We start from the raw sequence: 14,469 nt of genomic DNA, 5'->3' as shown, positions 1-14,469 counted from the left end.
GTGGTCCTTCAGCAAGGCCTATAAAGGGGAGGACCGCTTACCCCGCCATCCTGGCTATTTGCTCCTGGATCTCAGCAATTAGGCTGATGAAATGTTTGGGTTACCAGTGAAAGCTTGGTGGACCAAACCAGGCTGCGCGACCTAAGTAGGCAGCGGGGGACCGGAGCGGGGGTGGGGTGGGTGGAGGGAGGCGGGGAGATTAGCGTGCAGCGGTTTCGACCCGCCCTCGCCCAGGCGCGCACCCTAGCTCGGGCGCTCCCGCCTCCAACCTCCGGAGTAAGCAAGGCGAAGTCGCCCAAATCCACCTCTGGGGAGCGGGGCAAGGAGTGCGCACTGGCCTTCGGCCAGCCTGCTCCAGGCGGGCCACAGAGTTCCGATCTGAACTTCAGAGTTAGGGCCCCTCCCTCCAACCCCCACCTCCTTCGCTCGACTCTTCGGCTCCATCTTCCGCCAATTGTGACCCGAAAAACCCGCCGCCCCGACGGCCAGTCGCTGGCGAGGTGCAGCGGTCAGGAGCAGCTCCGTTGAATGAAGGCCTCCTCGGACCCTAGCTGGTGCCGCGTGCACTTCTGCCAGAGTTCCGGGGCGCGCCGGTAATCTGTTGAGGACTACCACGGCCCCGCAAGGCGTGGCTGGGCTCCAGGGACGATCGGAGCAACACCGCGGTTTTCTCGCTTGGTTTGGAAAGGCGGCGGCCAGCGGTGCTTGGATGCGCCAGCCGCCAGCCGCCGGTCAGTGGGTCTGTCCGGCTCCAGGCTGTGCAGAACGCGGGACCTCCAGACATCCTGCCATCCGTGGCTCTGACCACGGCGTGGCACAGCGTGGCTGAGCGAGCGCAGCCTAAGTGCGGACCCACCCGCTCGCCGGTTTAGTCGTCCGACGGAGCGCTGCCCCTCGCCTCTGAAAAGGTAATTCCCGCTGCCCGCTCACTGTGGAACCAGTGCCTGCGCTGCCCGGGGAACAGCCCACTTTTGTCACCAGCTTGGGGGAAGTGGCAGAGACAGGACTACTCAGAGAGCCTGACAGGGACTACTGGGGCATGCCAACGTAGGGAGTTGAGCCGGGGCGCCCGCCCAGCGCAACTCATGGACCAACAGTCAGTTTGCATGAGTCACCAAGCTAGCTTATGGATTTAAGGATGTGAGATAAAACCTTACCCACTCCCGAATAGTTCTCCCGTGGGAATAGGATGGGAAAATGGGGAAGAAAAGGAGGGGAGGTGAGGAGCCAAGGGCAGTGGGTGGGGGAAGCTACCAATGGCAGCAGAAAGTTGTTGGCTCCCCTGAGGGCCCCAACCTCCAAAGGACTCTTCAACACTTGGCTGCCCTGAGATGTTGAGCTCTGCTCACTCTTTGCTTATGGTGTAAGGGACTGGAGAGCACAGAATAAGTGCACTTCTGTAGGCCCAACTCTCCAGGTAGAGAGTAAGCAACATCCTCTGGTCCCGATTTTGTGGAAAGTGAGGCCAACCTTAAGCTTCCTACCTGCAGGAAGATGAAATCTGGATGGGTGCAGGGTAGTCTTGCAGTGAATTATGGTTAGGGAAGGGAAACAGAGCGGGGGTGCTCTCTTCAAATGTCTGCCGCCGTCATGTGGAAAAGGATTATGTTTTTCCTGTGTGGCCCCAGAAAGGAGAACACAAGATAGATGGGAATTCAACAGGGGCCAGAATTAAGCTTACTATAAGGAAACACTTTCTAATAGGAGGAGTTTTTACTGTGTATCAGGTGTTTTACTACTACATTTTACTTTACATAAATTATCCCACTTAACACTTAGCAAGGTTTGGATCTGTTCAATGATGAAACAGAATGGCCAGGACACCTCTGCATCACAAAAGTATCTTAAGCAGAAAAGAGGTTGAAGAACCACCTGATTGCTATATTGTGGGGGAAACTCAGGACTCGTGGGGATTCATACTATGTGACTAATAGGTCTTTTTCAGACCCTGAACTTTCAGAACCCTAAATTAAGGAATCGGGGATTTTTTTTAAGATCAGAAAGAATCTCAGACACTGGGGGATCTCAGGTCCAGATTCCTCACTGTACCCATGATGTGATTCCCTAGGTTGAAGGTTCAGGATTAGCAAGAAATGGTTACACCTAGGCAGCTTGTAGAAGCAGTCTCTTTGGGTAACTACGAGGTTGGCAGAAATGTACATTTAACTCCAGGATAATTATTCCAGCTGGATACCTAGAGGGAAGACTGAGTTTTTGAAAGTCTAGATTTTGTTTAACGTGGGCAGCTATAGACACCTTCCTTTGACAAGAAGGGGATGTGTGTGTGTGTGTGTGTGTGTGTGTGTGTGTCTGTGTGTTTTGGTCTGGTAGTGAAGGACAGGGTGTTTGAAATAGAGAAAAATAGCTCCCTCACCTCTTGTGAAAGGAGACACTGCTCATCTAGGCTTCAGCTCTTTCTGATCTCACGTTAAGGTGAGGTTGGTGACAACCACCTGCTGATTTGGTGGAGTTGAAACAAGCTTGCACAAGAAACAGAGATTCTGTCACTCACTTGTGACTTTAGGAAAATCCCAGCAGTTCTCTGGATGTCAAGTCCCCATCTTTAAAGTCAAGGAGTTGGACTTTACTAGGTTGTGTTATCTCAAAAGATCCCTTTGACCAGCAAAAATAAAAATTAAAACAAACCAGGCTTTGGTTTCTTGCATACTCCTATTTATGAGAGTTGTAGAGTCAGAGCTCCATAACATCTTGAAAATGAACCCCTGCATAGGGAGATAAAATGCTGCTCCCTTCTTTCATTGGCTAAGGTATGACTCTAATGTCCATTCAACTAAGATAGGCTTTCAATGGGTGCAGTGTTTCAATGGGTGCAAGGTTTCTGAAGGGTAAAAACCTCAGAGCACCCTTTGATGTTGCTTGGATTTTCCTAAAGCAGCTGCACTGCTTTCTGGTCACTGCCAAGGCAATTGCCCTTGCTAGGAGCCAGGGTGGCTCATCCTTGAGATAGCTGCTGATGAACTATACATGGGTGGCTGGCCTTGTTGGCTGCTGAGGGATAGTAGAGGAGGTAGCCAGTTGGTTGAGAGTAATCCTCACTGACTGTCAGAGGTTCATGAAAGGAGAGCATAGTGAGGGATTGGGAAAGGGCAGGGGGAGGCAAAGTCTTCCAGATCATGTGACTTTACTTAATGATGAACTCCATTCAGAAAAAAAGTGTTTGGAGACCACTAGTAGGATCAAGAGTAGACCCAAGTTTCTGAGGTAAGCTGGTGATAATGGAGAAGCCTAGCCAATCCTGCTGCAGAGATAGAAAGAATCTTGGCCTGGAAGTCAGGAGACTTTGGTTCTATCAAGTCCCTGTCTCTGAACGTTAGTTTTTATACCTGTAGTATGGGAATGGGGGAGGTTGGCCTCAGTGAGTCTTCAAGTCCTTTACAGCTCTAAAGATCTGTGAAAGATAATGACTTGGATCCTCTGTGGATGAATACATCAATTTTAGACCAAGATAGTTTGTCCAGAGGTGAAGTACAGGTAAACCACATGTAACACGGCACTTCTATAACAGTTTCTCTCTAACACAGTTCTAGAATTGGGGAAACCCTCACACAACACGGCATGCTAGAACACAGTTTCACTCGAACAGGGTTTGAGAATTAGAGAAATCCCCGAACAACATGAAGCATAATAAGAGCTTTTAAGAACAAAAAATATCTCATTCGAAATTAGGGAAATCCCCGAACAACACAGAGTGTAATAAGAGCTTTTAAGGGCAAAAGATATCTCATTTGAAATTTTTCATTCGAGCGTGGATGTTGTATCAGATTTGACTGCAGAATTTTTAAGTTTATTAGAATTCTAAATCCATTTTGTTCGTGGAGTATTCAATTCAGAGGATGAAGATACCGGTATCTTGTCAAAAAGAAAATGCCCTCGGTTAATGGTGCTTAGCAGTGGTGAGGAAGAAAACATTATTATGCATATTAATGTCATACTTTTGGTGAAAATTGCTTTAATAAGGATATTTCTCTTAATTATAAAAATACAATAGTATTTTAAAAAAAATTTTGGAACCTAACCCACTTTTTTGGTACTAGTTCTTTGTTTCGTATAACATGGATTTGCATAAGGGCATTTTAGGAACCTAACAACCGTGTTATGGGGGGGGGTACCTGTAATAAGACTGGGATCTATTTTGAACTGAGGGCTTAAAACAAAACAAGACACCTTTGTATTGGTGAGTGAGACTAGGTGGATAGGGGAAGAGACCAAAGATAGTGTGTACAGCTCTCCCCACTTAGTGGTTTCTGAAACAGTGCCCTTGTGTTGCTACATGTTGTTACCTTTGGAAAACGATTTCCCTCCCTCCATCTCAGTGCCTCTGATCTTGGTAGAGGAAGATCAGTAGGAAGGTCATTGAGCTGAATTCTTTGGCTATTTCCTTTCTCGAACTCCTGTTTCTTTCCTTCCTTTCCATCCTCCACCAATACTTGTTTCTCTGATTTCCAGGACCATTCCTACCCTTAACACATAGAATATTGGGGCATTTTTTTTCTCTTTCTGCCTTCACTGGGACCCAGAGCCATCTTCATCTTCCCTTTCCTAGCATCCAATGAACAGCACCCCATCCTCAATTTACTTAGTAGGTAAGTCTTTATAATCAGTGGTAATAGTGTCTTTTATTGCCATTTATTGTACTTTTAAAAATAAGACTAATACTGCAACTTATTTTGAAATGCATAAAAAATAAGATGGATAGATGGCTTTCTGAGTAAATAAATGAATAATAATAAACAAGTGGATGATAAATGAATAGATGAATGATTGAATGAATTAATGAATGAATGTAAACAGATAGATAAAATATGAGGGAAATGAGATAAGTAATATCAATAATATTGTAAGCAATTCAAGCTATATAGAAAAAACACAGAATAAAAAGGGAAAGTTCTAGTCTTCCTTCTCACCATTCCAAATACCCTTCCCCAGAGGTAAATACAGTTCACAGTTTTCTGTGTACTCTTCTAGTTCTTTTTCTGTGTATGTCCAAAATATATACATACGTGTACACTTAATAACTTTGTTTTTAAATTTAAATGGATCACACTTTACATTTTATTCTGCAATTTGCATTTTCACTTCACAATATATTTTGAAAGTCTCTTCATATCACTTTAAAGAAGTATCTCATTTTTAAAAATAGCTGCATAGTATTTCATAGTATGAGTACACCATAATGTATTTCAGCTTTCTTTCTTCTTTTCAGTTTTTGAATAAAACATTTATTTATTTGTTCATCCATTCATTCTACAAATATTTACTGATCATCCACCAGATGTTGGGCACTTTTCTACATCAGGAATAAAACATATAAGGATCTCCTTTTTAAAATTATTTATTTTTTCAGTTAGTTGACGTTCAATATTATTTTATATTAGTTTCAGGTATATATGCTTTATCAAATATCCATCTGTTCCTCTCTCTGTACATTTTTCAAGCCATCTTTTTAATTTGTGTATATCTTATGAATGAAATATGGCATTTTGAGTCATTTGCATTTTCCTTACTACTGCAGAGGTTGAGCATATGAAAATATGCTTATTGGCCATTTGTATTTCTTTTTCTGTAAATTGTCTCTTCATATTCTTTGTCCATTTGTGTGTGGCTTATTTGCATTTTGCTATAGATCTGTGAGAGCTCTTTATTTTGTAATATGTCTGTATGCCGCAGTGATATTGCAGGGATCGTGAGATTTTTTTTTATCCAAAACACTATTATTGTTGATTGAAAAGGCTTCCTTTCAACCTTCTTCGCTTACCTACACCAAGCTCTCATTATTTCTCACCTGGACAATGACGGGAGTGATTTTTAAAAACAAATCTAATGGTGTTACTCACTTGCTTAAAACAGATGTAATTGTGTCAACAGTCCCACATTGCTTACAGAATATACTCTAAACTCTTTAGCCTTAAGTCTAACTCTATTAGACACCAAACTGTTTTTCTATTGGTATTCTTTCTACTCTAGTTTAAAACTCCTGAACACCAGCCAAATTTGGCAACTTGCTTTTCTTCATATGTACATCAATTTTTTCCTCCTCTTTGCTTTTCCCCAGTTCATCCATCTAAAATGCTTTTCTCTCTCCCTGTCTCCACATGGCCAAGTTTTGTTCATCCTTTAAGGCTTAGAACAAATGCCACCTCCTCCACATGGCCTTCCCCAAATCCATTCCTTCAAATGGAGTATACTTCAGAGGAAATGTACACTCTCCTCTGAAATTTCTCCCTCATCCTCTCTCTCTCTCTCTCTCTCTCTCTCTCTCTCTCTCTCTCTCTCTTTCACACACACACACATACACACATGAGCTATTTATCACTGTCGACTTAGCTACGTGCATGCGTGTATTATGATTTTCTGTTTTCTATTATTCTAAGGGCCTTAAGCATTAGGTGCTCAGAAAATGAAGAAATGGAAGAATTTAGCCTGAAAATAAGCATTGATACACATACCTAAATAATGAATTTCCATATCTGTTTTGGGATCCCTGGTTTATCTGAAGATTTGGGGCTGGAGTGCAATAGAGGCAGAGGAAAGAGTGGAACAACCTGGGATGCGTTTAGTGTTGACAAACATGCTTTCTCTGAGACAGGTGATAAATGAGCATGGCTTAGTGAAGGAGGCAAGGAGATGGCTATGGGTGGGACCCACAGAGCTTTTGCTGTGCTATTGGTGCTTTGGGTGCTGCTGATTTGCCAAAGTCATTCCGAGTGTAATGTGGGTGAAGCCACCTTGTTAAGTCACCTTGGGCAAGCTGCTTCCACACTCAGAACTTCAGGTTCTCATTGGTCAAACAATGGGAGAATAATACCAATCTTGCCATAGGAGGGAGCAAATTAGATGATCTGTGGGAACACACAGAGATCTGAGTTCCAGACATGACTTTGGATAAGTACCTTGCTCTTTCTGGGTTTTGAATTGCTATCTGTAACACTAGATTGGACTAGATTTGTGATTTTCAACGATACCTTCCATGGAAGTCCAATATGCTTTCAGTGGAACTCCTTGGACTTTGAGATCATCTTCTGGACTGGTGCCCAAAAGATGATCTAGGTGAAGCTAAATAATCTCCAAGGGTCCTTCTAGTTCTGACATTCCTGTGAGTCCGTTCCTCCAGGTAGTTCTATTACTACCACTGTTTTCCAGGTGACAGGCAAGATATGTGCACAAAACATGGCTCTTCCTTTGTTCCTACTTATTTTTGGGCCCTCTGTCACACTTCTCTCCCAGCACCTGTGCTCTCTCCACTTTTTAGCCAGGGTCTGTGGCCTGCCTCCTGGGTCTGGCTATTTTTGCAGCTTGTCTCAGACACCAAGACCTTTGTTAATAACCACAGCCTAACCTCTCTCTCTCAATATGTAGTCCCAGTTGAGTACTGTGGGGGCAGGGGCCAATGGGTGTAGGAAGGCAGGCACAGCCTGAGTTCCCACAGTCCGTAATGGAAACACCCTTGGACCATGGGTTATGAGCAGGAAGATCAGCATCTGTAGCAAAAGTGGCCCATAGAGGCTTGCTACATATTTCATTCTCAGAACTTACAACTATCTTACAGTTTCTATCTGAAGTTACTCCTGCTTTTCTGGACCCATGAGCAGATGGAGCCAGTCTTAGACTAGCACCTGAAGCCAAACTCTCAGTCTTGCCTTCAAATCATCCTTCTAAATTAGTCTATGTGTCCCATTTTTGCATTCCTTTATTTGGGCAACTGACTCCTAGAAAACCTAATTGAAGACCACACTCAAAATGTAACTGAGCTCCAAAAACCCATATTAAGGACCACGTGTAAATAAAACAACACAGTTAAGTCCATTTCAGAAAGAAATTTTCCTGGTTTAAAAATGAATGGGATGGGGGGAAAGGTATTCAACAAATTTAAATTCTTCCCAACTATACTTCAATTCACATAATGGTCAGTTAAGGGCTGAGGAGAGAAACTGAGGGGAGGAAATAGAAAAAGAGAAAGATTGGATGAGGGGAGACGGGATGAAAATCAGTGAATGACACAGACACAAAAGGAAAAATTAGGAAGTTCTTAAATTGCTCTTTATCCTTGAGCCTTCAGAGCTCCCCTATGAATGAGAGGGAAATTATTCATAACAGCTCATCAGAAGCAGTGATCAGAGCGCCATTACTCCAGAATATCTCTGGTCTCCCAGGAGTAGGCCCCCTCCAACAAGCCATTTGTTCCCTTCCTACTCATTTCCCCATATCCCTAACATGATTGTTGCTATCTTGGTGCTTTCATAACTACCGTTCTGCAAGCTAGACTGGGGTTCGGGTGGTCAGGTACTGGGCTGTTGGAAGAAGATTGATAAGGAAGGTTGGTCCTTCAGGTTGAGGACTTTGAAACCAGAGGTAGGAGAGTCTGTACAGTCAATCCTCTATTTCTCATGACCCTCATGATGGAAGGTTGTTGGGAGCTGGGAGTAAGGCTAGAGGTCAAGAAAATGTAAGATATAAAGCCTGGGTCATGATCATTGTCAAAGTCAGATAATCCTGAAGGCTGGTTTTAGTCAAGAGCCTCTGTCATTTCCCCCCCAACCCCTAACTAGTGGTAAAGGCACAGTTGCCTTTCCTGCTATTCCCATTTTTATTCCTGTGGTAGAATGAGGAAGAGCCAGGGGGCCAAGGATTGGGAGTGGGATGGGGTGAAGAAAGAGTCAGGTGGGACTTTAGAGAACTGAAACAGAGAGAATGGAACAGTTTCTGAAGCAGTGCAGGGGCTAGTGGGCGGAGACCCCCTGCCTGTCTGGTCTAGCTTCTGGCACAATCCTAAGCAGGAAGTGAGGCTGTATTCATATTGTTCTCCATGCCTGCAAGACAGATGTCAGGCAGCCTCTTCATCCTGAGAGAAGGCCAAGGGTTGATGGGAAAGCACTGAGACCTGTGGCCTGGGGTCTCTGCTCCTCCCACCCCTTAGCCCTGATGGCCTAGTCTTCTTCTCTTCTCTCTTTTTTTTTTTTTTTTGGTTTAGAAGACAATAGGCCTCACCAGAGTCCTGTGAGTCTGACTCCAGGAAATAATGGGTGGAGATGGATGAGTGTGGGGCATAGTGTCCAGCTCCAGGGTCTTCTAACTGCCCACTTTATTTGTTCCATCTCTCTGCACTCAATTTCTAAGAGCCCTAGCTCCTGTTTCCTGTTTCAACCTCTTCTATAACCTTCTGACCCTCCCCTCAATTAAAGCTCCTTTTCTTTCATGTGTCTGATCTCAGTTAGATTTTAGGGGAAATCTTGTGATTGATTCACATTAAGGTGTGCTTGACTGATTTACATGCTTTTCCAGTGTTCCATGGCAATACAGTTCTGCCCCTCCAATAACAATTTTTAAGCCTCATTGGTGGACCTTTATGGCTTCTGGTCCTTGTTCTCACTTCAATGACAGGGAATAAATAGAGCAGGTCTTTCTCTGTCCTCAGGTTATTCATCTGTAAACCAGGATAATAGTAACTACTTCATCAGCTTATTATGAGGATTAAATGAGTTAATGCAGTAAAGCATTTGGAACAGGGTCTCACACACAGTAAGCCCACAATAAACGTTAACTACTATTAATTCTATCAGGGAAGAAGCAGTGTTATAGTGTGAAAGGAGTACTGGACCAGGAGTCAAGAGTATTGGGTTCTGTTATACACTGTTGGTGGGAATGCAGACTGGTGCAGCCGTTATGGAAGGCAGTGTGGAGGTTCCTCAAAAAATTACGAATAGAATTACCATATGACCCAGCAATCCCTCTCCTGGGTATCTACCCAAAAAATCTGAAAACATTTATACATAAAGACACGTGTGCTCCAATATTCATTGCAGCTTTGTTTACGGTGGCCAAGACATGGAAACACCCAAAATGTCCTTCGATAGATGAATGGATAAAGAAGCTGTGGTATATATACACAATGGAATACTATTCGACAGTAAGAAAAGATGATATAGGAACAATTGTGACAACATGGATGGATCTTGAGAGTATAATGCTAAGCGAAATAAGTCAGACAGAAAAAGCAGAGAACCATATGATCTCACTGATATGTGGTATGTAAACCAAAGCAACAAAAGAACAAGACAAACAAATGAGAAACAAAAACTCGTAGACACAGACAATAGTTTAGTGGTTACCAGAGGGTAAGAGGGGTGGGGGGTGGGGATGACGGTAAGGGGGATCAAATATATGGTGATGGAAGGAGAACTGACTCTGGGTGGTGAACACACAATGGGATTTATAGATGATGTAATACAGAATTGTACACCTGAAATCTATGTAATTTTACTAACAATTGTCACCCCAATAAATTTAAAACAAAGAGTATTGGGTTCTAGTGCTGGCTATTCCACTGTTTTGCTCTGTCTCCATAGACAAGTCCCTGACCTCTCTGGGCTTTAGTTTTTCTATCTGTGCTGTAAGGATAGCTTCAAGTGATTTCTAAGGGCCCTCATAGCTCTGTCATTTCTGGTTATAGAATTCTAAGTCCCCAAGGACAGCAGACACTTGGTCAAGAGGGTGGGGTAAGAGCAGAATGTATAAAAGAAGATATGTCTGGATGGCAAGAATTCCTCAGGGCAAGTTTTTGTGCTGGGTGTTGGTATTAGAGCATGCCCTAAACTATTATCAGTTGGGGTATAAACCCAGGGGCTGCATGGGCTCTGGAAGCCCCTCTGTGTTTAGTTACATTAAAGGCTTTAAAATTCTCATATATAGGCTAATTCACAAGACTCCTTCCCTTCTCCTATACTAGGGGTGTATAGGAGCTAGCATCCAGAGTATAACACTAACCTCTTCCTCACATCTTCATTCCACCCTCAAGCTGCAGTATAATCACGCCTCTCCTAGTTCCAGACAAAGTTGGCCTGGTCATTCACTGTTCCCCAAAGAGACACATTAGGGTTATGTATGTGAAACATTGAGTGATTTTTCCCTGAATTTAGATCTTCTCCTCGCCTTTCATTATACCCCACACACAAGACTCTGGGGCTCTTTGCCTTCTTAGGTTTGTGAGGTAAGAGATATCCGTAAACTACTAACGAATCTAAGAGGAAGTGGAGAGCTTTGCTGAACCTTGGTCTTGCCCCTTGTGAATGAATGGACCAGAGTTTTCTGTACTAATATTCCCTTGTCTGTGGCTTGAACTTGGGTTGCCAACTGCCTCTTGGCTGAGCCAAGAATGGCTGGATGAATAGTTACAGCCTGGGCTCATGATATATATTAGCTTAGAATCATAGAAAAAAAAAAATTCCCCTCTGTCTTTAAAAGAAAATTCCTAAAATTTGGTGCATCAAAGTAGTATATTTGAAACTAAAAATACTTATATAGTATGTAACTTGTGCTAGACACTGTTCTTATTGAGATATATCATTTAATTCTCGCAACAACCTAGTTCAACTTCCTTATGCAGAAGCTAGCGGGCAGGTTTGGCCAGTCCGAAGACTCTGTGGTGGAAAACGCATTGCTCAGCCTGAGCCCATGCTGCTCCCATGACAGAAGACTGCAAATCCAAATGATCCTGCAACATTGAGAATGAGCTACCCTTTCCCATTCCCTTACCCAGAGATAAGCCTATGGAGCTAGAGGTTGGGGTTAATTTGGGAGAGGGTGTTGGGTGAGGAGAACAAGCTAGGAAATAGTAGGAGTGACTTTCAGTCAGTTAGAATTTATTGAGGGCCAACTATGTGAGGCCATGCTGTAAAAGGGAAGAGAGACTGTGTATGGGTGGAGAGAGGTTGTAGAGGAGGTCAGAGGGGCAAGAACCCTGGCCCTGAGGTCTTTTCATTCAAGACCTCTTCACTGCACTCCTGGAGCAGCAAACAACAATTAAGTTCTAACCTGTGTGGTCCAAATACCTGGAATCTCATAGAAAGGAGAAGTTACTTCCCACTGAGGTGGGCCAGTGCTGACTTTTATATGGTATGTGAGAAGGAGTACAGATGATATACCAGGGAGGTTCTAGGGGGTTATAGCTGAACAAAGGATGATCCTCCTCTTCCCACTACCCACCCGGAACAGTTACTTCATTTTTCTCCTCGCACTTCCTACCCTCCCTCCTTCTTATCCTTTGAACAAAGACGCAGCCAGCACTTGGAGATGCGTCTCTAAGAGTCAGGTAGCACTGCACGTTTCTGAAATGGTTCATTTGACCCTTAATCATGATACTCCACTGCTTCAGACCATTCATGGGGCAATTTTGGAGGTGGCTTCTGGGAGCACAGTGCTGTACTAGGTCCCCCAAGTGGGAGGCGCAAGGATCAATGAGGCAGGGCCCCAGTGCCTCACTCTGGCAAGTAGGGGAATAAGACAAAAGATTTTTTTTCTTTTTAAAAATGTTTTTCATTTTGATGAAATCCAATTTTTTTTTCTTTTGGTACCTGAGCTATTGGTGTCATATCCAAGAAACACTTGCAAAATCCAAAGTCTTGAAGAATTTCCCAATGTCTTCTAAGAGTTTTATAATTTTAGCTTTTACATGTATATTTTGACCCATTGCAACAAACTTTTTTTTTAATTTATTGGGGTGACAATTGTTAGTAAAATTACATAGATTTCAGGTGTACAATTCTGTATTACATCATCTATAAATCCCATTAAGTGTTCAACACCCAGAGTCAGTTCTCCTTCCATCACCATATATTTGATCCCCCTTACTCTCATCTCCCACCCCCACCCCTCTTACCCTCTGGTAACCACTAAACTATTGTCTGTTGCAACAAACTTTTTGAATATGGTGTAAGGTAAGGGCCCACTTAAATTCTTTTGCATGTGGACAATTTTCTCAGAACAACTGATTGAAAGTAACTGTATGTTCCACCATTGAATTGTCTTAGCACCTGTGTTGAAAATCAACTGACCATACATGTGAGGGTTTGTTTCTGAGCTCTGTGTTCTATTCCATTGGTCTGTGTGTCTATCCTTATACCAATACCACACTGTTCTGATTGTGATGGCATTGTAATAAGTTTTGAAATCAGGAAGTGTGAGTCCTCTAACTTTGGTCTTTTTCAGTATTCTTTTGGCTATTCAGAATCCCTTGAAATTCTATATGAATTTTAGGATAGATATTTCTATTTCTGAAAAAAAAATGCCATTGAGATTTTAATAATGGTTGCATTGAATCTATAGCTTGAGTTGGGTAGTATTGTCATCTTAACAATAGAAAGTCTTCCAATCCATGGGCACATGATTTTCAATTTATTTATGTCTTTTTAAATTTCTTTCAACAATGCTTTCTAGTTTTCAGTGAACAAGATATTTACCACTTTGATTAATTTTATTTCTAAACATTTTATTTCTTTTTAAAAGATTTTTATTAAAAACATAGCTAACATCAATATTGTATTAGTTTCAGGGGTACACAGTAGTTATTCAACATTTATATACCTAAAGAAGTAATCACCATGATAAGTCCAGCAACCATCTGACACCATACTATATATGCTATCACAATATTATTGACTATATTTCCTATGCTGTACATTACATCCCCATGATTTATTTGTTTTCTACTTGGAAATTTGGACCTCTTATTCTCCTTCACCTTTCCCTCCCTTTTTAAGTTTTTTCAATTAGAGTTGGAATTCAATATTATTTTATATTAATTTCAGGTGTACAGCATAGTGGTCAGACATTCATATGATTTAAGACATGAGCCCCTTACTAGTCTAATCCCTACTTAGCACTATGCATAGTTATTACCATATCATTGACTGTATTCCCTATGCTTTACTTTAGATCCTCATGACTATTTTGTAATTACCAATTTGTACTTCTTAATCCCTTCACCTTTTTCAACCTGCCCCCAACCTCCTTCCATCTTTCACTCCAACAAACCTAGTACACATCTGACGCCATACATAGTTATTACAATATTATTGACAAAATTCTTTATGCTATACCCTACATCCCCATAACTACTTTGTAACAACTAATTTGTACTTCTTAATCCCTTCCCTTTTTTTCACCCAGACTTCCAACCTCCTTCCCATCTGGCAACCATCAAAATGTTCTCTGTATCTGTGAGTTTGTTTCTGTATTGTTTTTCTTAATTTTGTTCTTAGATTCCACATATAAGTGAAATCACATGTCTTTCTCTGTCTGATATAGTCCACTCAGCACAATACCCTCCAGGTCCATCCATGCCACTGCATATGGCAAGAACCCATTCTCATCCAGTGCCGAGCAATATTCCATTGTATATATTTACCACCTCTTCTTTATCCACTTATGAACACCCAGGCTGCCTATACATCTTGGCCATTGTAAACAGTGCTGCAATGAATATATGGATGTGCACGTCCCCTTGAAGTAGCATTTTGGGTTTCTATGGATAAATACCCTGAAGTGGGATTACTGGGTTCCTTCATTTTCTCTTCTCATAGCCTTTGTTTTTAAAGTCTGTTTTGTCTGGCATAAGTATTGCTACTCCAGTTTTTTTTATGTGTTTGTTTCCATTTTCATGAAATATCTTTTTTC

General features: G+C 42.3%; 1 protein-coding gene across 3 annotated transcripts in view; it reads left to right on the top strand.

Moving 5' to 3' along the window:
- Positions 1–273: 273 nt before the first annotated feature.
- Positions 274–14,469, top strand: part of ARHGEF9 (Cdc42 guanine nucleotide exchange factor 9) — a 363,131-nt gene continuing 348,935 nt past the window's right edge. For all 3 annotated transcript variants that reach the window (XM_081042536.1, XM_081042539.1, XM_081042538.1), the window contains exon 1: positions 274–908. The gene's annotated coding sequence lies outside the window, so the exon portion shown is untranslated. The remainder of the gene's footprint in view (positions 909–14,469) is intronic.

The sequence above is a fragment of the Rhinolophus hipposideros genome (assembly GCF_964194185.1).
Source record: "Rhinolophus hipposideros genome assembly, chromosome: X".
NCBI classification, from domain to species: Eukaryota; Metazoa; Chordata; class Mammalia; order Chiroptera; family Rhinolophidae; genus Rhinolophus; species Rhinolophus hipposideros.
Note: the sequence above shows the minus strand (reverse complement) of the source record. Positions and strands in the feature narration are given on the sequence as shown.